Source organism: Panicum virgatum, chromosome 5N (assembly GCF_016808335.1).
Source record: "Panicum virgatum strain AP13 chromosome 5N, P.virgatum_v5, whole genome shotgun sequence".
Lineage (NCBI taxonomy): Eukaryota > Viridiplantae > Streptophyta > Magnoliopsida > Poales > Poaceae > Panicum > Panicum virgatum.
This window is the reverse complement of record NC_053149.1, coordinates 28525240-28552260: the sequence shown is the minus strand read 5'-3', so window position 1 is coordinate 28552260 and position 27021 is coordinate 28525240. Positions and strand designations below refer to the sequence as shown.

Sequence of the window (27021 nt, the reverse complement as noted above, 5' to 3'; positions counted from 1 at the left end):
AATTGTCTGGCGAATGTAGATGACAATACCCGGAGTAGGTGATTGTCATACCACACATTTTTGAGGCTATCAATGAAATGGGTAAGCGAAAGAGAAAGACCGGCAAATGACAAGTACCTTTCCTGAAGCGGACTCACCATTCGACAAAGCTCAAAGTAAGTTAAGATAGCCTATGGTTTGCTCATGTAATAAAACATTATGCCTCAGGATGGGATACGTAAACTAACGGGAAACCTTTCACCATGTTTTAAAATTTTAATTGATTTCGAGAATTTCCCTTACCGAGGTATACTATTTTAATTCCAATGTAAGCTATCTCAAATCCCACGACAATTTAGATTTACAAATCATGTTCATGCTCCCACACAATCAGATTTTTAGCAGTGTCTATTATGTGCCAACTAGCTCTAGTACTATGAGAGTAAAAAGCTGTAAACGGGGCACATGCAAAACTTAAACAGATCAACTATTCATCATTTCCACGATAAGAGCTTGCACGGATTTCCACACTTATGAGAGATAAATTTATTCTAAGCATGAAAGATATTTTTCTATTATTATTACTACAACTCATGGCAAGGCTCTACGAACGAACAAGTGGGTATCATGACTTACCTAGGCACTGACAATCCCCCCCCCCCCCCCCCCCCAAAGCTTCAACGAAGCTCAGGACTGCTGGTCTGAATCTGGGTATGGCTGCTAGGGGTAGTAGGTACCTTGGTTCCAACCATAGTGAATGGAGGATATCCAACAGCAATATCAATGATAAATTAGGAATCTGAGCCAATAAACAATCACGCCAAGATAGTGCAAGTATTTATAATTTAATTATTGGCCAAACCACCGCTCCTCTATTCCTCTTGATGATCCCAGGAAACCACAACAGAAGTTCCGATGTGGATAAATTTCACAGACGTATTGACCAAGCAAGATGATAATCCAGATGGATAAATTGACTTGATTGATCAACCAAAGACAACAGTAGCAAAAATAGAATAATCGGCTTACAAACTTGTGTTAGTTGCAATCCGATCAGCTGATAAGTCTTCCACCCGCGGCCACGACGAACCACGATCAGAAGATGGGAATCCACTGAAGAATCCGGAGCAGCGCACCTAGGAAAACAATCCTGATCACGCTTCCAATCACGATCCAGAAGAATCAGCAAGGTAGATGAGATCGGACGGCGTCTCGCTATTCGTAGGAGAAACCCTAGACGAGAGACAAATAAAATCCAATCTAAAGATACATGGGCATCAATCCTAGGCTATACGGCACGCAGGCCAGCCACAACCCAAGTCTGACTCGACCATAGCCTGAACTAGTGCATGAGGAGCGCCACTGGCGCGCGTGCGCATAAGTTCAAAAGCAGTGTGATTTGTTTGAGACAAAGAAAGGGACGCTGCTTTTACACAGGAGCATCCATGTGGAATGATGGAGGTTGCATAGTCCATGAGAAAATAAATTTAAAGCAGCATACGAAGTACCGATAATAATGCATGAGAAATGACTTCTTGAAATACAAACAGGATGGAAAAGGGGATATGCTTTTGAGGAAGTTTGATTTATGGGCTAATTTTTTTTGCTATTGGCCTTGGGCCTGGGGAAAATTTGTTGTGTCGTCTTTAAAATAGCTCCATTTTTTCAACTGCACCGCCAGTCGGAGAATGCTGTGCAGATAGGGCTAGGCTGCTTAAATGTTGGGATGGCACAACATTGAAAGTTGAAGCAGCAAGCGGAGAAGGTAGAGGCTTCGCTATTTTTCTCCATCCTGAAAGAATGTGAAAAAAATCTGAGCAAGTCCGTGTAGGATTAAATGGGTAAGTAATAAGCACGTACTGGTATAGAATACACCTAGCTTGAATGTTGGGAAGGAAGCCCGATGTGAATTGACGCCAATGAAGGCACAATCAATTACCAGCGCTTGGCGTCGGGCTCGCCGCCGTCGCTCCGCTGCGACCCGTCCTCGGCCTCGTCGTCGCTGAACGTCACCGACGAGTTCTCGAGCGTCGCGCCGGAGTGCTCCGGCCCGCAGCCTGCTGTTTGGGAGAGGCCGCTGGCGGCCTGCTGGTCCTCCGCTGCCGCGACGCCGCCGGAGGAGTTGCGGCGCGTCGAGAGCGGCTTCGGGTGGTTGTGCGCGCCCTTGTACACGATCTGCGTGATGCGCCCGTCGGCCAGGGACCGCTCGACCTTCTTCATGGAGCAGCTGCGGTAGGTGCACTTGTAGTAGCTGCGCGGGTTCTCGCTCCCCTCCACCTGCTCCTCGCCGTACTTGCGCCAGTTGTAACCGTCCTCGAGCTTGGTGTTGCTGTTGTTGTTGCCGCTGCTGGCCTTGTTGTTGTTGGTCCCGGCGGCGACGCTCTGCTTGTTCACGGCTTCCACTTGCTGCTCCTCCTGCACGAGCAGGCGGACATACACGAGACTGTGAGCTACTGCTGATTGCTAGCTTAGCTTCTGGTAGAAATTATGAAATAATCGATTCTCGATCTGTGCGCGCTTGCAATTTCCTACCTTGAATGTTGGGAAGGAAGCTGTCTGCGTGGCCATGGCGTTCGAGCTGGCAGTGAGGAGAAGTCGTTGAAGCCGCCGCCCGCCGCCCGGCTCTCCTCCTGCTGCTGCGAGGCGATCAGCTCGGCGGCCTGCTTCCAGTCGAACCTCTGCGCCGGGATGGTGCCGGTGGTCGGGGACGCAAGGATGTTAGACGAGTTGAGCAGGACGAGCGAGTCGAGCAGCTCGGCGGGGCTGAGCCCGGCCGGGATGGCGAAGTACGAGGACGGCGCCATGGGCGGCGGCGAGATGGGCAGGCTGGGCTGCTGCGCGGACTTGAACTTGGGCACGCCGCCCCTGGCCCCGCGGTGGAACAGACACCTCCGCGACCGCTCCTGGTCGACGCCGCCATGGGAGCCGTCCCCGAACTGGGCGCTCGCTGCCCGCCCGGCCGCGACGCGCGAGTTGGGGAAGGGGGCGGAGGGACCAGGGAGCTCGATTCGACGCCGTCCGCGCCCGATCCGCAGAGCTCGAGGCCGGAGGAGGCGCTGGAGGGGCGCGGGGAGGGAGGCGCAGGTCCGGAGGAGGCGGAGGAGGGAGGGAGGTGGTCATGCGCTCGCTCGCCGGGCACCACTCGACCGGCACGACGAGGGAGGAGGGAGGCCGGCCTGCGCCTGAATCCGCCCGGCGGCGCCTAGACCCGCCCGCCTCGTTGACGGGCGGAGGAGAGAGCTGTTGACACTCAAATTTGGCAAGGTGAAGGTTTTCTGAACTATCTGGACAGACCGGTCAGACCTCTCTCTTAAACCAGTCAGACTGGTCTAGACAAGTTTGTCAAATTACAAAATGGACCGCACCATTGCATAGATCTCGTCGAGACGACCGAAATGCATATATAAAACATCCAATTCGGAGTCCGGATGAGGGAGTTATGCCTCCCGGAAGACCTGCACCCCGGTCTGACACCGGTCCAGAGACCGGTACGAAACGCCCAGTCCGAGTTAGGAGTTATATTTTGACACGGGATTTGATAGAGTTCCGACTCCTAACGGCTACAGACCTCCTCACCCTATATATATGAAGGGCCACGACCGATTGAGGGTAATTCCAATCGATTCACACATTTATCTTTTACTTTTTACCTCCAAACCCTAACTTTTCCAATCTCATCTGCTGTTCTTCGCTCGTCTCTAGGCGTTCGAGGATGTTCTGAGTAGTCTGCTAATCTCAGAGCAACCCTAGATCCACGAGCTCCGACGGGGTCCCTCCCGAGCTTGAGGTCCAAGGTCTTCGCGGATCTTCCTGAAGAACCGGTCTGACCGGTCCACCATACCGGTCTGACCGGTCGGCGGGGGGAGGTTGCTGGTGCTGATCGTTTTGACGATCTTGCTGTGCATTCTAACGCATTCGAGTGTGTAGCCGGATTTTGCGTCAACACAATTTTTGACTACTCCGCTGGGGACAGATTAATCTGGTTTTTAAACTGATCTAATCTAGTTCTCAAAGAAGATGGGTGTCATCACTGACCTCGATGAAGGCAACATCTCCACATCTATCGAGGAATTCAGCGAGGAGGAGCGCAAAGATTACTTGGTGGTCAGGGAGCACTTCAAAGCACAATTCTTGAAGGGATTTAAAAAAATCAGCAAGACCAGGTCACGAGAGTTCAAGATTTCGTGATGCCCTCCTTCACGCTTAAGAACAAGCAAGTCGAGGTAATAAGCAATGTAAGCACTTCATCTTCCGACTTGTTTAGCCAATTATCATCTATTATGGATCAGAAGATTGCTGATATATATAAGCCCATAAATGATTTAAAGGATCAATTAGATATCATGAAAAAAGAAAATATGTAGATGATAATTGTGCTTTCCAAACTGCTAATTCATCGGCTACGCCAGCATCTGTTCAAGAATCACTATATGGCATGTCGATGAACTATTTTGCAGGGCAAACATCACCATTGCAACTGGTACAGCCGAATACGGCTAGACTGGTCAGACCGGTCCAACAGATCGGTCAGACCGGTGCAATGGTGGTCAGCCCATTAACATCTACACCGAACACGTCTACTCCTTGCTCGGCAACCCTTAGCCGAATCGATGAGATGACAAATTGTGTGCAACCTTCTCCTTCACAAGAATCTGGTTCTCCACATGAACCGATTTTTGTTAATGTACATGGAAATTCTACGGGGCATGCACTGATAAGTTCGGTTCAGACGATGGTATAAGACGATCCTATAGAACATCATCTTACTTCTGTAGCACAAGCATCCACGAGTGGTACATGCGAGTCCGATCTTGCTAGATTAAAAGAGGATCTGGCTAGTGCGATAAAAACCAAATTATGTGTGGATGTGGGTAATTCTACATTATACCAAAAGCCGTATCCTGCTGAATTTGATTTGGTTTCTTTTCCTGCTGGTTGGTGTGTTCCTAATTTTGTGAAATTTAGTGGTGATGATAATAGAGCACCTTGGGAGCACATTGACCAATATATTTTACAACTGGGAAAATCTGGTTTCCATGATGCTTTGCGCATTTGCTTTTTTTCATTATCTTTGACTGGAACCGCCTTTTCTTGGTTTTCTTCATTGGCCCCGAATTCTATTCAATCTTGGAATCAGTTGGAACGTAAGTTTCATGATCATTTTAATAATGGGGACAATGAGGCTAAGTTGTTAGATTTGGCATCGATTAGGCAAGGCCAAGATGAGCCTGCTTCGGATTACTTCCGAAGGTTTAAAGATATAAAAAATTGATGCTTCAATTTAACAGTTTCTGAGAAGAAATTGGCTGATTTGTCTTTTGATGGTTTGCGTTCTTATTTGAAAAAAGAACTCGAAGGCTTTGAATATAACACTATTAATTATTTGCACATGAAAGTCTTGGGTTTAGAATTTAGACTCTAGAATGCAAAAGATCCCCATAATACTCATCGGTCCATACATGTTGATTGTAAATCTGATTCGGACGATGAGAAAAGGAAGTTGCTGAGTTCATAAGGCCATCAGAAGCTAAGCCATGTTCTTGTTCATCGCTTAAACCGATTCCAAAGAATCGGCAAGAACAAGTTCGTTTCACATTTGATGTTTCTAAGTGTGATCACATATTTGATGAATTGCTTAGAAGTGGAAACATCAAGTTGTCTCATGCCATACCGCCGCTTAAGGAGTTAAAGCGGCATGCATATTGCAAGTGGCATAATACTTTTTCTCATGCAACTAATGATTGCAATATCTTTTGTCGAAAAATCCAATCGGCTGTTAATGAAGGACGATTGGCAATGCATGAGGTAAAAGATGACAAGGCGTCATTCCCTGTCCATACGATTGATTTGGATAAAGCCAAGGTACTCATTCGGCCGGAACAAGCCGAAGGAGCAAAAGGAAAAAATGTTATCATTGGTGAGCCAAGGCCGAAAAATGTCAATGACAAGGTTCGGGCCAGGGAAGTGACGATGGAGAAGACTCCTGATGGAGAGGAGTCATTGAAGACTACTGTCAAAGCTTCAAGGCCCGGGGGGCAAGAGAGTTTCTCACAGGACATGAGTCGACCTACTGCCCAGGCACGATCGGTCAGATCGGTCGCCTCAACCGGTCAGACCGATCAGGCAAAAAGCCGACCCAGAACTTTCAAGTCTAAGCACCCGGAAGAAGGTACTAGGAAGGTTAATGAGTCAAAGGTGCATGGGAGTTTTACAAAGCAGAAGCTCACCTTTGCTCAGCTACTGAACAAGTACACAAAGGCCGTTCCAAAAGATCGGCCACTAGAAAAACAACCAAGTTCACCTCCACGTCAAGGCAAGCGTTCTTCTCCTAGGGGAGAATCCAGCAAGCGTAGGGGTGATAGCACTACAGTGTTGTCTCCTCAGAAGGTGTATGCTACTACATCATGGGCGTCACTGGCATCGGGTTTTTCTTGTCCTACATGGGAGCATGAAGGAATTTGGATGTATTGTTATCCGATGCTATACCCACCATCTCACCACAGGGAGGAGGATCACAGAAGGCTTGTGTTCAGCAAGGTTTCACAACCAGTACACGACCGATTGGGACCCCACCAATTAGGTCAGAGGCGGCAGCCTGCACCGGTCAGACCGGTCACCACTGACCGGTCAGACCGGTCTCATCAGAGGTCGGGCAAAGCTCATTCTCCAAGATAGGTTTACCGTGTCAAGGAGAAGAAAGAAGAGGTACAACCCACTATTGATCCAGAGAAAGCTAAAACCGATGATGATGTGCAGATCGGCGACATCAAGGTGGCTGTCAGTGATGTAGGCACAAGACCGATGGTTTTTGATAAATCGGTCAATCCTTCTGTCCAAAGGCCGATCATGGATAATGATCATGAGGCCAGCAGCAGTAATTCAACATCAAAGTACATTCAACCAAGGTGGTGTCCTCCAGGGTTGACTCGTACTCAAAGAAGGAAACTGCAGCGCCTACGTACTCAAGAGAAGAAGGACCAGGAGTTCAAGAGACTGAGGGATAAACAATTCAACAACTACAAACCTATGGTCCCTCAGGGCAAGGTATGGAGGGTCAAAGCTGTTGACCAGCCAGCACGACAGGTCGAACTGCCTCAGGCAACCGGTCTGACCGGTACAAGCGACCGGTCTGACCGCCCAGAGCAACCGGTCAGACCGGTTGAGGTTGCAGCAGAGCAGAAAGCCGAATTGGCAATACATGTTTTAGTTCCTTGTGATGAGAAACACCGCTAGCATTCTTGGTACAAGGCAATGAGGAGCTAGTGGATCATGAGATTACACCAAAAGCACAGCGATATGGAGCTCAACGACATTTAAGTGCTCGGGGGGCAAAATATTAGCAACTGATAATTTACCTCATGAAGTTTCTGTGCAACAGATCAGTTTACAAGGGGCTCTCAAGACTTTGATTATGTATTTGAGGTCTTGAGCTAGTTGAAAATTGCAACATTAGCAGATAAAAGCCGAATTAGAAGTTTTTCAATTCGAGCTAGAAAGTTGGCAAACTATTCGTAATGAGGCATGTTGATGCTCTTATTTCTATTCTTCGGTTAAAGAATGAAACTGAACTTACTTGGGGAGTAGAACAGCAAGAGGCCTTTGAAAAGATGAAGATTTATTTATCTTCACCACTTGTGCTCAAGGCGCCTAGGAGAGGGGTTCCTTTCAGGCTTTATGTGGCTGTTGAAGACAAGGTCATTGTGGCTGTTTTGACTCAAGAAACCGAAGATAAGGAGAATATCATTACTTATATAATCCGAGGACTTATTGATGCGGAGACAAGGTATACTTTTACTAAGAAGTTATGTTTGTCTCTCTATTATGCTCATCCCAAATTGAGGCATTATCTACTATCTAGTACTCGCATAGTAGTATTTCAAACCGATGTGCTCAAGTATATGTTGCAAAAGCCGATTTTAAGTGATAGAATCGGCAATGGGCTTATGCTTTAGATGGATATGATTTGGCTTGTGCACCTTTGAGATCTATGAGAGGCCAAATCATAGCGAATTTCATTATTGAGCACCGGATTAATGATAAGCATTGTTTGGAAGTCGGCTATGTTACTTGCACACCATGGAAATTATATTTCGATGGATCGGATTGTGACGATGGTCAAAGAATTGGTGCTGCTCTTATTTCTCTAAATGGTGCTATTTTTGAGTTCTCAAACCGATCAAAAGAGGATTGCACAAATAATCAAGTTAATTATGAAGTGCTCTTATTTGGCTTGGAATTTCTGCAATCTATGGGCGTGAAATATGTTGAAGCCTTTGGTGATTCACTTCTAGTGGTGCAGCAAGTATTCAAGGTATGCCAATGATACAATAAATCTTTAAATGCATATCTTGACAAGTGCCTCGATATTGTTTCTTCCTTTGATGAATTTGTTATAAGACATATACCAAGGGAAAAGAATAGGGAGGCTAGCACTCTGGCTCAGCAAGCATCTGGCTACGCAATTGTGAAGAAATATATTCATATTTGAAAGCCAATGCAAGCAAAAGCCGAGTTGCAGGTTCTGAATGAACCGGTCCAACTGGTCGATGCAACCGGTCTGACCGCCCAGACCGGTCTAACTGGTCATGTAATCAGTCTGACCACCTAGACTACTGGAAACACCGATTCGGCTATGAAAGGTGGTTCATCACTAAAGCCGAAGATCAGGACTAGACGGTTCCTGTAATCTCCTATCTAAAGATCCCGGTCGCGGTGCAAAAAGGGATATTTGGCGGACAACACTCAAAAATGTTTTAGTAGACGATAAACTCTATCGTTGAATAACCGAATATTTATTTCTTAAATGTTTGAGCTCAGATCAGGCCAAAGTTGCCATGAGGAACATTCATGAAGACATTTGTGGTACACATCAATCAGCTCCCAAGATGAAGTAGTTGCTTAAAAAGAGCCGATTTATACTAGCTTGCCATGATGTCTGATTCTTTCAAGCGGTGTAAGGGGTGTGAAGAATGTCAGCGGTTTGCTCGCTGTGTTGATACATCCTACTATCAAATAATGGCCGTTCCAAGGTTGAGGATTGGATTTCATTCTATAAATTAATCCTCCATCTTCAAAGAGACATTGCTTTGAGTTAATTGCTACATATTATTTTACTAGATGGACCGAAGCAATTCCTTTGAAGGACATGATTCACAGCCGAGGTTGTATATACTCAGGCTTGTCTCACTTACACAAGATGACATGGCCGATATGTGATATCGCCCTTTTGAAAGCAAGACGTGATTGGTGCATAGGTGCTTCTCATTGTTCAAGGGCATTTTTTTGACTTGGAGAAATGTTTCTTGGTACGCAAGCTTTACCAAGAAACAAGGGGGCATATGTTGACACCCAAATTTGGCACGATGAAGATTTTCTGGACAATCTGGTCAGACCTCTCTCCTAAACTGGTCAGACCAGTCTAGACAAGTTTGTCAAATTACAAATTGGACTGCACCATTGCGTAGATCTCGTCGAGACGATCGAAATGCATATATAGAACATCCAATTCGGAGTCCGGATGAGGGAGTTATGCCTCCCGGAAGACCTGGACCCCGGTCTGACCGGTCAGACCGGTCCAGAGACCAGTCAGACCAGTCCGAAATGCCTAGTCCGAGTTAGGAGTTGTGTTTTGACACGGGATTTAATAGGGTTCCGACACCTAATGGGTACAGACCTCCCCACCCTATATATATGAAGGGCCACGGCCGATTGAGGGTAATCCCAATCGATTCACACATTTATCCTTTACTTTTTACCTCCAAACCCTAACTTTTCCAATCTCATATATATGGTCCCTCCCGAGCTCGAGGTCCTAGGTCTTCGCGGATCTTCCTGAAGACCCGGTCTAACTGGTCGGCATGGGGAGGCTGCTGGTGCTTATCGTTTTGACGATCTTGCTGCGCGTTCTAGCGCATTCGAGTGTGTGGCCGGATTTTGCGTCAACAAGAGCCGACTGCCGCACGCCGCGCCAGCAGGCCTCCTCTGCTGCCTGCCAGCACAAGCATGAGCTCCAGGCCCGGCCGTCGGCTGCCGTCGGGCTCAAGGCGGCGAGCAGGGAGGATGGAGGAGGAGGTGTCGAATTTCGAGCAGGAGGTGCCCGGTGGCCTCGGGCGCGCGGGCCAGCTCCGGCGCGGCTGGCCGCCGCCAGCACGTAGGCCCGGTCCACTGTGCCCGGCCATCCCCATGGCGAGCTTCATGGCAGAGGTGCCAACAGACGCGGAGCAGAAGAGATGGAATAGGTTGCACGTGAAAATGAGAGACGAGATGGCAGAGGTTGTCACGCGGCGTGCAGTGCGGTGTGAAACCAATGACTTCTCGGGCTGCACAGAATGGGAAAAGACGACTCATGGAGCGAGGCGAATGTGCGGCAGTGCGGCTGGCCTGAGCAAACATGGACGGAGAGTTGACTGCTGTGCAGGACCATGCGCAAGCCTCGGATCGGAATTGGACGGCCAGAACAATACGAGTGATGTGGATGGCCTATCTGGAGGCAAAATCCCCCCGCTTTCATCTAGAGAGAATACACACGGACTCAACATGACCTGACACTTGTTTTGACAAGTGCGACTCGTACAAAATAGATATAACTGTGGGGCTGGATCCATTGGAAAGTTATTGAAATTATCTTTCCAACAAGTACTCATAGAGCAAAAACGGACTTCGTATGAGGGAGATATGACCAATTTACTTTGGGCTTGTAAAGCTGTGACGTGGCAACCCAAATTGAGTTCAAATCTTCCCGTCTTGAAACTCATTGTTAGATTCGAACCAAAGTCTTATCATACTTGAAAAACAATTTCTTTTCCACTATATTTTTGCTCAGATTAGCCCCAAACAATATGGCCTTCGTTGAATTATTGGTAATATCATAAATAACCCCATCGTTCATATCACTTTGCCACTCACCAAAGGAACCGATGAATTATTGGTAATATCATAAATAACCCCATCGTTCATATCACTTTGCCACTCACCAAAGGAACCGAACTGCAGCTTTTATTTATTTTGAACGACCCTATCATGAACATTTTGATCAGCCATGTACTCATCATTCTCTCCCCCTTGAATCAAAGTCGTCCTTGAGTTTGGCATATTTTCAGCATTGGCATGCTTGATTGGGTCAACCTTTCTAACTCTGTTGTTGCATGACATGATGGCTGCAATATTTTTCTTATCCTTCTCCTTTGTCTCATAAGCCAAGGAACTAAAATGAATAGCAGAAGGTTTTAATAATTTACCAGCTATAGCTTTAGAGTCCTTGCAAATATTTCCTGAATCAACAATAGGAGAAGTAGTGATGGCATCTTTCTTTCTTGCATTAGTGGAGATTTCAGAATTACCAACACAATGGATCGAAACCGGAATAGCCATGCCATTCTCACCCTCTAGAAACAAAGCCATTCTCGGCTTTGGGGTTATTGCAGCAACCTTTTTCTTTACTTTTGAAGTAACAAATACCTCAGCCTTAATAGCACTAACCGACATCGGTTTGAGCACATGATGAACTCCCTTGTGCGCAAATGTATAATTATTGGAACGACCACCATGAGTAGCATCAAGATCAAACTGCCATGGTCGACCCAACAATAAATGACAAGCACTCATCGGCACAACATCACAATCTACTATATCCATATAATTTCCAACGGAAAATTTAACTCTAGCATTGTGAGTAATTTTCAGTGTACCACTTTCATTCATCCACAGCATATAATGTAGTTTTGGCAGCCTCCATGTAGGTAATGATAAAGCATTCACCAAATCGGAACTAATAGCATTTGTGAAGCTACCACCATCAATAATTAATTTGCATATCTTGTGTTGGATTTTGCACTCTGACTGAAAAATATTGGAACGCTGCCCCTTCACATTAGCAATGGTTCCATCACGTTGCACTTCATGAGACATCAAAGATAATGCACTTGTCATATCAAGAGCAAGCGATGGCTCTATAGAAGAAACATTGCAAGAGTCCACAACTACAGCTGGAATTGTAATTAAAGGTTACACTGGGTCATCATAAGAAGACTTACAAACTTGCTGTCCTAGTGTCGAAGAAAAATCAGAACCACTAGCTTTTACCTTGACATCTGCTCCAACAATGGATGTGGCTGCAGGAAGATCACTAGGCAACCCACTGTAGCTGCAAGGTTAGTAGAAGCATTTTTCTCAAATTGTGTAGCACAAGAAAATTCAGAAGCAACCATATAAGAACTACTTGATAATATATTCTTCTTTGGCTCAAGAGGAGGACCAATAGTCTTGTTCATTGCATCATAAACAAATCGTAGTCGTAACACACATGTCATATCTCCCCATGTCCGAATATGGTCATCGACATTAAGCCACCATTGCAAAACATCATTATCAAATGTTTCTTCTGCATAATACATCATTATGACAGATGTAAATCCATGGCCATTGAAAAATTCCTCCATGCCATCTTGCCAATCAAAGTATTAATAGTTTCGGCATCGATTGTATTTTGTCCAGCAAATAAGGTTGATCCATTATAAATTAGCAGCAATAATTCCAAAAGTACCATGAGCAACCTGTCTCTGAATACCAACTGATAAGGACACACCTACGATGCCCAAGAATGTGCCCAATCTTTCACGGTATGAATGCTATAATTTCCTAATAGAATATTCAGGGAAATAGATGTAGTCTCCTTTAGCTATGGCACCAGACTATTGCTTGAGATTAAAATAATCAGATAACTCAAGATAGTACTGAGATATACACGATAGATCAAATGCCTCCAGCAGCAATATCAATGATAAATTAGGAATCTGAGCCAATAAACAATCACGTCAAGACAGTGCAAGTATTTATAATTTAATTATTGGCCAAACCACCGCTGCTCTATTCCTCTTGATAATCCCAGGAAACCATGACAGAAGTTCCGATGTGGATAAATTTCACAAACGTATTGACCAAGCAAGATGATAATCCAGATGGATAAATTGACTTGATTGATCAACCAAAGACAACAGTAGCAAGAATAGAATAATCGGCTTACAAACTTGTGTTAGTTGCAATCCGATCAGCTGATAAGTCTTTCACTCGCGGCCACGACGAACCACGATCAGAAGATGGGGATCCACTGAAGAATCCGGTGCAGCGCACCCAGAAAAACAATCCTGATCACGCTCCCAATCACGATCCAGAAGAATCGGCAAGGTAGATGAGATTGGACGGCATCTCGCTATTCGTAGGAGAAACCTTAGATGAGATACACAAATAAAATCCAATCTAAAGATACATGGGCATCAGCCCTAGGCTATATGACGCGCAGGCCAGCCACAACCCAAGTCTGACTCGACCATAGCCTGAAATACACACGGACTCAACATGACCCGACATTTGTTTTGACAACTGCGACTCGTACAAAATAGATATAACCGTGGGGCCGGATCTATTGGAAAGGTATTGAAATTATCTTTCCAACAAGTACTCATAGAGCAAAAATGGACTTCGTATGAGGGAGATATGGCCAATTTACTCTGGGCTTGTAAAGCTGTGACGTGGCAATCCAAATTGAGTTCAAATCTTCCCATCTTGAAACTCATTGTTAGATTCGAACCAAAGTCTTATCATACTAGAAAAACAATTTCTTTTCCACTATTTTTGCTTAGATTAGCCCCAAACAATATGGCCTTCGTTGAATTATTGGTAATATCATAAATAACCCCATCGTTCATATCACTTTGCCACTCACCAAAGGAACCGAACTGCAGCTTTTATTTATTTTGAACAACCCTATCATGAACATTTTGATCAGCCATGTACTCATCAGAAAGGAAGCCAAAAATGTGTTGGCTGTAATTTAAATGAGTCTATCCAGCATTTGTTCCTGGATTGCCACTATGCGAGAATGGTTTGGAGGATGGTGTATCTATGCGTGAATGGTTTGGAGGATGGTGTATCTAGCTAAGGGATTAACCCAACCTAGACCAATAAGACATATGTTTGGATCTTGGCTTTCTAATCAGAATAATAAGTCTAGAAAATTGATTTGGGTTGGGGTCGCTGCTTTATGCTGGGCTATCTAGAGAACCCGCAATGATATAATCTTTCATAGAATTAAATATAACTCAATTCTGCAGGTTATTTTCAGTGGAACGTATTGGCTACGTTTCTGGGCGCAGCTACAGTGTGAGGGGCACAACAAGAACTTCATCTCATCGTTGAGCACAAAAATAGAGATGGTGTCTTTAGAACAGGCCAATGGTGGATGGAAGCACCTATACAGGCTTCTTTAGTTTGTTGTTTTTATGCTAGACTGTTGTTGCTCTTTTATACACTCGAACATTGTAATATTTCGCTGTGTACTTCTCTTAATGTAGAGGCCGGATCTAGCACATCCCACTATATTAAGAGTCTGTTTAGTTCCCAAAATTTTTCATATGCTGCAGTAACTTCGAATGTTTGACCACTAGTTATGAGTATTAATTGTGGATAACTAACAAAACTCATTCCATAACCCCCAAGTAAAATCGCGAGACGAATCTAATGAACCTAATTATGTAATGATTAGATAATGTTGTGCTACAGAAAACAATCTATAATGATGGATTAATTAGGCTTAATAGATTCGTCTCGCAATTTCCCATCCATCCATTTAATTAATTTTATAATTAGTCTATATTTAATACTCCTAATTAGTATTGTAAACGCTCCCAAAAAATTTACCCAAAATATTTTGAGAACTAAATGCGCCCTAAGGCCGTCTCTAATGAAAGAGTCAGCAACTAGTTCTAAGACCCATTCGGATATAAATAGTATCAAATATGTCGGATATTGATATTTATCTTATTCGCATATCATATATTTCATTTAACTCTTCGGGTATGGATAATGTACATATTTTTTTAACAGTGGATAAGGTACATATTGGGCAGGTTTGGATTCTAGGGATTATGTCTAGCCCACCCATTTTTAGCTCAAAATAGTCCAAGATTCTCAAACATGAGGGCTAGTTCTTAGCTATTTGCAAATAATCTATCTCAAAAAACTATCGATAATGTTAGGGATCAGGCGTCCGATTGATTGGATGCCCCACCCACAGTCCCGCCACTTATCTCTGCTTTTTTACTACCCCACACACCTGCCTCTGCTTTTTACTCTCCCCACCACCTGCTGTTACTCCACTCATTTCTTATCCACTCTTCTCCTCTATAGACTCTTCTTCCCCAACCTCTGCTTCCCTTGGATAGCATCTCGCCTCCTCCTCCTCGGTTCCCCCCTCCCCCATGTTCGCACGCATCCACCAGGGGTGCTCTTCCTAGAGGATCGGCTGGGGTGGGCGCGACCAGAGCTCCTCCTCTGGCTCGGCCGAGCGCGAGCATGGCAGAGCTTGCACGGCTGGCACGAGCGCAGCCGGAGCTCCTCCTCGGGAGTTCGGCCGGGAGCGGGCCCCGACGGAGCGATCGCGAAGGCGAGGGGCAGAGCTCCCCGTGCCTAGGGCGGAGCTCACCGGTGGAGCTCGCAGGGCCGGGAGCGGGCGTCGACAGGCGGAGCTTGCACGGAGGTGAGGGGCAGAGCTTCCCGTGCCTTGGGCGGAGCTCGCCGGCGGCGCGGCGAGCTGCGGGCGGCGGCCAGCTGTGGACGGAGACGCCACAGACCCTGCAGGTGGCCATGTGTTTAGTAGCTATCTTGTGTTGTTGCAGTTGAGTTTCTTTGATGTTGCAATAGATACCTCATGGTAGATATTGATGTTGCAATTATTCTTTGAAGATGTTGCAATTGCAATTTTTGGATGTTGCAATATTCCTCCTATTGATATTGATGAATGTGGCAAGAAATATGGTGCAAATGTTGCGGCGGGAATTTTTTTCCTGGATTCGGTGCAAAGATGTATTTGATTTTTTGAATATTGCAAGAGGTGACTTTTACTGTTGTAGATATTTTTTTCATATGTTACAGATGTTACGTTTTCATGTTACGGTGGAGCGACGGAGCCTCCGATGGATTGAATGTCCAGCGCTAGCAATTCCGAAAAACTATCCCACACAAAAGGTGATTGTTGGGTTATTTCAGGTGGGGCCCACCATAGCAAGAGAGTTAATGGAGCACTAATGATTGGGAAAAAATGCTTTAAAGGTTAAATATGCCAAGAGCTATTTCATTGGAGGGCTATTTGCTTGAGTTAAATATCTCTGGCGCTTGAATCCAAATACAGTCATTGAATAGCTGGCTACTAGTACGACCCATTTCATTATATCTCTCAACCTCTTCGGTCGGTGTTATGGATATGAAACTGAAACCGAAAAGAAGGGTTAATTGGAAGTATATCATTGCAACTTTTAAGAGTTAGAGAAATACTACTACAACTTCTAATATTGGAGATATGCTACTTTCATATGTCTTTCAACACTTTGAGCCCACCTATAGGGTACGTATCCCTCTAGTTTTTCTGTATGAACTGTATTGCCCTTCTTTTGTATGTCGCTCATCCCATCACATCGTCTGCATCGCTGTACGTCGCGTTGATTGCCCTTGGGTGCCACCGCGGTGGACTGAAGTGCAGGGCGCCGCCGGCCGAGACCCCTTGTCTGTTAGCTTCCAATTAACTCGAAGAAAAATATCAGATGTTCATCCGTCCCCTTGTCTGTTGCCAATACCGCACCCACAGGCTGATCTTCATCCTCTCTTTGCGCCAGGGAATAGCACTCCTTTGATCATATCAGAGTCGCAGCACAATCCATGATGAGACGCGGATCCTGTCCTGCAGCCCCCGCCACTACCCACTCTCCCGTCTGCCCTGCTGGCGCAAAAAGGTACCTCCCTCGTTTTTTAGATTTGACTCTCGAGCAGGTGGATCTCTAAGACTGGTGCGGCCGCGGGTGGTGCTCTTTGGCAATTCAATCACGGAGCAATCCTTCCACCCGGCGGTTGGGGCGCTGCAGTCGGTGGCACTTACTCCCGCAAAGTATATTCAGCAACCCCTCTTAATATTATTTGACTAGGCCGTATTCTTTAGTTTTACTCCCATTGTGGGCCTTCCCACTACTTCTTTAGTGAATTGGTAAATAAATCTTACTATATCTTGATATGGATGCTCTTATAATTTCTATGGGCTTGATTGGTTGGCTACCAAAAACGTGAGCATGACAATCTTTTTTACCAAAACGTTGGCAAGTTTAGAGGGTGAGCTACCTTTTGGGTTCCAACCAACCAAGTGCCAAATTTTTTTGGCATGCCCATATTTTAGTATGGTGAATTTTTGTAGCCAGCCATTTAGGCCCTATATTTGTGCCATTACATATAGTGATTTTCTTTGTACTAGGCTGATGTAGTTGTCAGAGGTTATGGTGGATACAACACAAGATGGGCTCTTTTTTTGATGCACCACATCTTTCCACTGGTAAGACACTTCCATCTAGATTATTTCTACTGGTGGTCGTGCATGTAGTGTTAGCAAGCTATTATTTAGCAAACAGATTGGTGTGCTGCAAATCATCTGATGCACTGTAGGATGGTATTGCCCCACCTCTTGCAACCACTATATTCTTCGGAGCTAATGATGCGGCCCTTTTGGGAAGAACTAATGAGCGACAGCATGTCCCAATTTCAGAGTATAAAGAGAATCTCAGAAACATTGTTAATCATTTGAAGGTAATTTCTTTATGAAAATAAATAAATAATATTTTAACCATGGCTTTTATGATGGATATGTTGGTATCATTTTTCTTTACAGGACTCTAGTACATTTGATGGCTTCTCTTAAATATCTGATCTGGTATTCTTTAATTACGATCAACATGCTTTGCGCCTATAAGCAATAACATAGTAAACTTATATAGTTCTCATGTACAATATGAACGACTTTGGGTTGTTGAATGAAATGTTGGTGTTATGTGGGCATAATGTAAGGTGGATAAATCATGATTGTCTAGTCAGTGAAAGAGAAGTAACACTCACCTCGTGCCTAATATATCATCTTTTATCTGTTTTAGACCCTTCTATTGTAACTTGGGAAAAATATAATTTGTTTTTTCTGACTCATAGCGCAATAGTGATACTTAAAACCATTGTAAAAGTTAGTCTAAGTCCGTTACATAGTTTCGTATGTAATCATTGAAAGAGAAACATTTATAGATTCGATACTGGTATTAGTTTATTTTATAGACGCTTTCGATCGATATTCAGTTGTCATTCTTTAAAGCTGTTTTTGCAAATTTTATTGTAACCTCAATGCAGGATTGTTCCAATTCCATGGTTATTGTACTTATCACGCCACCTCCTATCGATGAAGAAGGAAGGGAAGATTTGCACAGTTGGTACAGTATCACTTGCTGAACTCTTTTTGATATGTTTGTTCTTGTAATTTTAGCTTATGACTATTACAAAATAAGTAATAAATAAAAAGCAAAAACATGGTGTTGATTTTAATTCTTGTTGTGTGACTGGAAGATGATACAAAATATTTCGGTACAACTAGTAGTTGGGCTGTAGTTCTATTTGCTCATGGTATTTTTCTAGACTTGTTCCAGAGTGAGCTAAAATGTATTTACACTAATTATTTTTCAGTCAATTTCGTTTTTATTTCTTTGTTACATGTTTTAGAATTGTCATTAGGTTTTCTTTGTTAATATACCCAAAAAATTGTTCTTAGATAGAAGTGCTAGGATTGGGATGCAGTAATCTACATGACTAAACTAGGATTTACATTCAATACTAATATATCACTACTATTAATGCATATTTTTTACGAATTTCTCTTTTTGTTGGTGACTCGTGTGTTTCATCTCTAGCAAACCCCCATTTTCTTGGGACTTAAAGGCTATGTTGTTGTTATTGTATCTGGCTTTCATTTGTTTATCTCCACATAGTAACCTATAATGCTTCATTTGCCACAAGGTTTAACATGCATTAGATATCTTATAGCGATTCCCTGATGATTTACTCTTCAAAGGTCACTGTATGGAGAGAATGAGAGGAAGCTACCTGAAAGGACAAATGAGATGGCTGGTGTCTATGCTGGTCAATGCATTGAGCTAGCCAGAGAAATTCATATACCCTGCGTTAATATTTGGTCAAAGTTGCAGGAAACTGAAGGGGCAGACGCTTTACCTAAGGTAATACTTATGGTTCGAAACTTCGCATTTGTTGTACATAGCACTATAGCAGCTGTAACCTTATATTCCAAGTAATGTGTAGTAAGTGTGTAAAAGATGTTCTATATAACAATTTCTATTGTCAGTCATTTTTGATAATCTGATGCGTGATAAAATTCCAAACGTTAGATGTATTATTTACATTATATTTTATTGTTGGAATGATACAGTGGGTTTATTGATGTCGCATCCTTTTCCATCAATTGTAAATGTAAGCTAATTTTATTAGATGAAATCTAGATTCTTGGCATGGCCTTTATCCTGCATTGTTGGTAGATCGTTGCTTCATTTATTTTCGTATTTTGGTTTCAAAATGTTGTTTATAGAATGGTATTATTATGCAGTTAACATCATGCATAGATTTGTGGAGATTCCAACTATGAATATTGACCAATAAATTTAATAGGTCAATGATTTTGTTTGTTTCTATCTGCAAAACTAGTGTTTTCGTCTGCAGTATAGACAAACTTGATTGTATAGTCTTGTAAGCAGAAGAGAACAGTTTTCCTAAACACCTACGTTTCTTCCCGAACCTAATACATCAATAATAATTGGAAATGTTTTTGTATTGATCTGTCAGTGACGGCCTACATCTGACACCAGAAGGAAATGCAGTTGTCCACAAGTTGTCAAAACTTTGAGAAATGCTGGTCTGAGAGCAGAAGACATGTCGTACGACTTCCCTCATCATTCCAAAATAGATGGCAGTTGTCCTGATATGGCTTTCAAATGAAGTAATTTCATGTTATGTATGTTTGGAGTTTGTACTGCCAGCTTCCTTCATTGAAGGTGATGGCTTCCTCTTTGCAAAGCAAAATGGACCAATGCTTCTGGACGATGATGAGATTCTTCTACACTATCTTTTTTTTTTCTTCGAGAAATTTAGCTTCCATTTCTTCTGTGTAAGAAATAGTGAATTATTTCTCATTGTAACGAGTATTAGATTTGGAAAACAATATGGTTGTGATTGGTTGCTAGGCTTAACTCAAGCCAGGCTAGGAGCTAGCCTTGGCCTGCTTAAGCCTGGCTACGGTAGTGCACACCCCCTTTATTTGTATGGTTGTTATGTTAAACTAGAGAAGATGTACGTTTCACAGGCACGTATTTAATTTTTCTTCCATCAAGCAATGATGTTATTTATTTTTTAATAAAAATAATACACATCTTTCTTTTACTTCCATAAAATAATGATGTCAATTAATATCCATCCAAAACCATTAAGCAATGATGCCATTTATTTTTCTTCTAAAAATAATATATGTCTTTGTTTTCTTTTCATAAACAATGATGTCAATTATTATCATTTCATTAACAATGATGTCAATTATTATCCTTCCAAAAGAAAAAATGACCTGAATTATGGGTTAACGTATGTGCAAAGAATAATATGTGTGTACTAAAGGAAAGTAATATGTGGGTATAAGAGGTGGGCATAGGAAATTGCTGGTGTAAAAAGTAATAGAATTTTGGTGGAAAACATTGACGAAACCAATCTCCGGGTGTGGCTATTTTACGGTCAACCATACGGAAGGAGTCCGTACGGTCGATTTTCCGATAGCAACTCTTTTCCATTTTTAGTAATTGTTTTGTCGTTTTCCGATTTTAGAAATTTTTTTCTAAGAGAAATTTTGGAGAGAGAAAATTTTTTGACGAGAAAAGTTAGAAACAAAAATTTGAGAGACAAAAATTGAGAAATATTGTAAAGAGAAATTTGGCATCCAGAATAGAAAAAATTTTGCATCCGAAAAAAATACTTAGAATAAAAAAATTTGCATCAAAATCAAAATGAAAAAAAGTTTGGGTAAAATTTTGGTTGGTAAAAAAAATTTGTTAAATCAAAAAAATAAAAAAAATAAAAAAAACCTACCTCCCCGCCGGCCCGTCGGCGGTGCACCGCGCCGCCCATCCCCCGCCGCACAGCGCAGGGAGCCGGATCCGGCGGCGGCGGGCGAGCGCGCAGCAGGCCACCACGTCGCCCATCCCCCGCCGCACAGCGCAGGGAGCCGGATGGAGGCGGTCCAACGATGGAGGCGGCGGCGGCCGCGGGGGGAGGTGCGGCGGCTCCGGGGAGGAAGGGGAGCGGCGGCATCGGCGGGGAGGCGCGCCGGCAGCGGCACGGTCGGGATCCCGATCTGTAGAGAGAGTGGGAGGGAAAGGAAGAGGGAACGGGGGAGGAGAAAGGTGCGGGGAAGGGGAAGGAAAAAATCGGCCACTAGAGGCGGAAGTTACGGTCGATCGTAAACTCAGCATTGCGCCAATCTCCCTCTCTCTTTCGTCAAACCTTTTGGCATGACAAGTAGGGCTTCCGTGTGGGGTACAGTGGGCCTAATCTTGGTTCACCTCCTGACAATTATGCATTTTTTCTTTTGACACTTGTACTTATATTTTTTTGTTTCAGTAATTATTTATCCCTTGTAAAATTTAGTCCCTTGAATTTATATGACCCCTTACATCCTAGAGGTATTCAAAGCACCGAAGCATACCACATTTTTAAATAAATGCCAGGACTGCCGTAGTATTCAGTAAAGTCAGCACCTAAGCTAGGTTTGAACCATATTTGTTCAAGGGAAAATTCGATTCATGCCACCACAACTCCGTGAAATTGGGTTTTATGTTCAAAATCATGCCACTCAATGGCATGGATTTCAACATGAAATCCAATTTCAAGAAGTTGGAGTGGCATGGATCCAACTGACCCGTTGTTCAAATAATCTCGGGACAATTTTGTTCAAATTTTGATTAGTTACCAATTGTTTTTTGTGTGGAAAATAAGAAGCGAGGCCTACAAGAATAATGCACGGATGGAGCATGAAGTTTTTGAGGAATGTTTTTAGTTAAGAGGTATTGTGATTATAAATCAATACCAAGAATCAAGAAATGTGTAGTCAAATGCCACAACATATCAACCAAGTTTTTTTAAAAAACATTTGCATGGACCTATACCTAGGTGAAGTGAAGAAGAGGAACTCTATATATGGAGCTCACGATACATGAATCCTTAAAAGCTGATGGCACCGGGTCTTTTTGAGGAAAAGTGTAGTGACATGAGAAGACCCAAAAGCATATCAAATCTGCTTTGCATATGATGTGGTCACAATATAAACATTCAGATCTTCTGCATTGCAAGGAAAAAAAGTGGAATCACAAAACAAAGGATTGCATAGTGAAGGAAAGCACAACTAGTAAAACACATGCAATCTCTCCCCACCCGTGTTGACCATCATGCAGCGGAGAGGTATAGAGTCTTATCCTAATTGGCCTAATGATAACAAGGTCGCCATTATTTCTTTGATGGTAGAGTTTGAAAATTAATGAAAAAGTTACTTTCATATATACAGAGTCTTTTGAAATCCAGATGGTTTGCTATCAGCCCATTTTGTACTTATTGTGTAATTGAGAAAAATTATACTAATTAAACTGTCATATTTATTATGCATTGATGCTCTGTTTCATTTGCTTGTTCATGTGTCCTGCTTTTGCACAATGGTAGACTGATCCATCCTATTCGAAAGAATTCAAAACTTACAAACTAATGAAAATATAGATATATGATCATAAAAATAAATCTCGAGTGGGCTTTGCAGCCGAAGAAATAGTATTGCTAGAAAACAAATGTGGGTTCAACTAATTATTATTATTTCTCGATCAATAACATATGGGTTCGATTTCACAGCCAAATTGAAATTAAAGAGGTTGGAACCATTACATCATAAATAAAAAATAATGAACAAAATTAATTGATACTGGCCGAGTTTTCAAGTTTGTGTGCAAAGCATGTGTTTGAAAATAAACTACAAATTAAAGAAATAACAAAGTAAAACCATTAAGGAAACATACACCACAAGGCACAGTTTGTTCATAAATTATTAAAAATGGAAATACACAATACCCAACATATTATGAGTTCAATACATCAGAAGCATATAAGTGCTGAAACATGAAACATCGTAGCTAGTCATTGACTATTATTTATGGTTGATAACTCCCGGAAACAAGATTTATGCTAACTTCTTTTACATGCCATTGCACTGAGCACATCTCAATTTGGATCTTTGAAATATACTCATCACTCATTATGACCGATATGGCGATTAGGTTTTTGTCTTTTTTGTATTATTTGGTGCCAGAGCAGAAGCAGTCTAGTTAGTTTCCTTTTTCTTAGCTTTGCTATGATGGCTCATGTGTCCACCAAATGCTTGTGCTGAGGAAAATTTGGCAGGGCAAATCTTGCACTCATATATATGCCCCTCTCTTTCATTTTTCATCATGGATCCCGGCATACCCTGTGCAATATTATCAAAAGCACCAATTGTTTCCCTTACTAGCACCTGCTGCTCCATTGGCACCTCTGTAGGGTTCTCAAAAATTGGGCCAAGATCTAAACCTTCTATGGTGTTAAGGTGTGCATGGAGAACAGTAACAGGATCACCTTGAAGCAAGGATGTGATTGGTCGAGCCTCCATAGACATAATCATCATATGATCAGAGAAATTCAGGTAATCACTTACTGGGGTTGTCAGAAAATCACGCTCGGATGAGAATGTTTGTTGCTGATTGATTGAGTTTGCATTGAACCTGTCTTGGAACGAAACGGAGGTGAGTGGGGTAACAGTGGTAGGAATTGTGTGTGGAAAGACCGATGACAGTGGGAGTCGTTCCTCCGTGCAGTTGGGCAGTGTAGAATTATGATTCATTGGCATCATGGATGGTCCTTGTGGTGCATGGAAAATAGGTTGAATGGTAGGCTGGCTCTGCGATGATGGATCAATGATTGGCATCGCTGTTGTGCCTGCCAATGCTTCATGCAAGGGAGAAACTATGGGTCCATTGTTTGTTGAATTGATATTCGGAGAGGGATTCATGGGGTTTTTTTGGAACTAGCTATGTATTACAAAATACAGATCTATGCTAGAATACACTTTCAATGAGGACCCTGGACAGGTATTTATAGGGACCAAGAGAATCATTGTAATATTGCCCTTGTGTGCAAGCTGTATCCATAGTAGATATTGTCATTAACAATTGTGCCCATCAACTATATATAAGATATGTGAAATTAATGTGACTCATTGATTTACTCAATCTTTAAAGATCCTATTTGGTAATTCAAAACGTGTATGTGTTGTAGTTGGTATTGGCGGGTGATTTGATTGAGATTGTGATCAAATCTTTTCGTGTCATGTAATTAATATTTTATTTTTAATTCGTGATATTGAAGATACAACTATTGGTCTCATTTGGTAATTCATTAAGTCCAAGATATGTTTGCCTTTGGATAATCATTCATAAATTCTTTAGCTAGAAGATATGATTTCTAAACATAAAAAACGATATCTTTCTACCATTGGTGATCACTACTTAGAACATGTGGCTAGCCAGCCTTTTTACGTATGAATAATAGCGAAATCATATCTTTTTTGCACACACCATTTAAATGTCACATTGTCATTAACCTCTTTTTGTTGAAGAGCAGTTAGAATAGCCCCCACCTTTCCATGACAGGTTATTTTATATGCATGGGCTAGAGGAGGGGATCAGCACCAAAGAAGCATAAGAAAACAAAAACCCAATGCAACAATTAGAAGGAACCAAATAAAAAGAATATTTGTGCCACAAAGAGAGGCATCTAAGGTTAAAGAGTGAACACAAAATCAACAATACAATTGGGTAATTCCTAAAGGAAAATTAGCATAACTACGAACATAAATGTGTAACAAATTTACAATTCTAGCCATGTAACTTTAAAGTGGCATATCAACAAAACTGACATAGCCGTAAATAGAAATAAAAGCATTTTGACCTGCTATCTAGGTAGATGTTAAGTGATAGACAGGAAATTTGTACAAAATCCAAAAGAAAGCCAAAAATTAGAGTAGGACAATTGGTACAGCCTGAGCAAGAAACTATAAAAGCAATTTGCAGGTACTTTGGTGCACACCAACTCGTAAGAATATATAGCCCAAGAGAGTGCAAAACGCAATATGTTACGGGATTATCAATTTATGTGGATGTCCATAATCCCATATATCTTTAAAGCCACAACCTACTACTTGTATGGTGTAAGTCTTGTAGCATCAACTCTTCTAAGTCCATTGTTTATTTCACTGTCTCATCTATGGCTATATATAGGAGAGCTTATGTATTGGAAATATTAAAAAAAAAGAGGAGACTTCATTTTATTTCCCTCTCAATTTGTTCTCCATATTTTTGCATACCAATTCTTAATAATCAGTAAACTAGTTATTATACATGTTTTCAGCACGACTATCTCTAACAAAGACTATGAAGCACAAGTTTACTAAGTTGATTCTTGCCAAAGTTTGATTTTAAGGCTCTGGATATTTCTGGCGAGAATTACTTATAATGGGTGCTAGATCGTGAAACTCACTTGAAGACTAACGGACTCCATAAGCAATCAAAGGGGCAAAAAATAGTGCATCGACCCAAGATACAACACACTACATCCAAACCCTACTTATAGCCCGGCTCCTCACTTGGAACGAGTCCGCATATGCATAGCACCTATCTTACACTTTCACTCTTGCTTTGTGTAAAAGGGTTAATTTAGAGGTATTATATTTGGAGCGATAAGGATTATATGCTAGCCTCTCCACCCACCCCACCCACCCCCTAAACTTCAAAGCAGGTACTAAACTACAACACCATAATCACAATTGGGCCACATGGACAAATGGACATTGGGTTATGGGTATTATATGCAGCACCTCCTAAGGGCTTATGCCCTCGGAAACTCACCACTTATGCAACATACACCAAGATCCCCTCGGTGCACAGCCATGCTGTGGGACCAATCCACATGCACATTGTCATGTGTTGTGAAGGTTTATGCTCTAAATATACCATCTGTAACACCCTGCTCAAGATCTGTTTGCGGCCTTGTGCCTCACGTGAGACACAAGCCCTCATAGAAATAGCACATCCCTAATACTTGTCTACTCGTCATGTAAAATGGTTAACCCGGAGGAGCATAAGGTTTATGTGATGACCTCACTTCCTTAAGCTTCCAAGTTGGTACTAAGCCATCACACCACAACCACAACTGGACTACATGGGCTAACAACTACCATTACCAAGGAAACTGGACTCAATATAAGAAATCTGCTAAGCTATGATGATAATTTTATGATTAAAACATTTTATTATTGAAATAAGATAAGCTCTTCATGGTCCCACATGTAAGTGCCAGGTGAGTTGATGGGGTATATTTTGGTACTTAGAGTGACTAAAAGCAAACACTTGAAACAAAAATTGGATCACCAGTTGCCCGCTCCCGCATTGGGGCAAGAAGAACAAAGAGAAGGCAGCCATGATGGACCATCCTAGCATATGTCCGCACGGTGGCTCAATCCTGTGGTGGCTCGCGATAGCACAAATCTGGTGCTCCCCATGGCAGCATGTCAACCTGGTCTGTAATGAGCAGTTGAATTTGACTAATTTGATTTTGTCTTAAGGTATGTCAACATAGAGCAATTCCAACCTGATTTATTTGAAACCTTAACAATGATTGTTTGATAGATGCATGGACGCACATTGGATAAACAATTGTGCACATTTTACCCCTAAATATGTTAACAAAGTTTATGATTTCATGAATTTGTATGCAGTACATACTATGATGATGAAAGAAAAATTCTGACATGTTTTAGATATTTGAATTGGATTAGCCATAATCAAGGAGAGGTGTTAATGCACACACATAGAATTGGGATGGCAAGCACGTACACTAGGTGGATCAATCATGGAGAAACATTTGATGAAGGGGTTGAAGATAATGCAATTGTGCAAGGATGATAGGGTTTAGGAAAACGCAATTGTGCAGGATGATAGGGTTAGAAAACGGTACTTGTGCTGGATCATGGTGTTGATAATGTAATTGTGTACGATGATGAGGTTCAGGAAA

At 42.5% G+C, this 27021-nt stretch overlaps 2 pseudogenes; one reads left to right on the top strand and one right to left on the bottom strand.

Annotated features, from left to right (window-relative positions):
* Positions 1–932: 932 nt before the first annotated feature.
* Positions 933–3095, bottom strand: LOC120674727 (annotated as a pseudogene).
* Positions 3096–16505: 13410 nt separating this feature from the next.
* Positions 16506–20219, top strand: LOC120673365 (annotated as a pseudogene).
* Positions 20220–27021: the final 6802 nt, after the last annotated feature.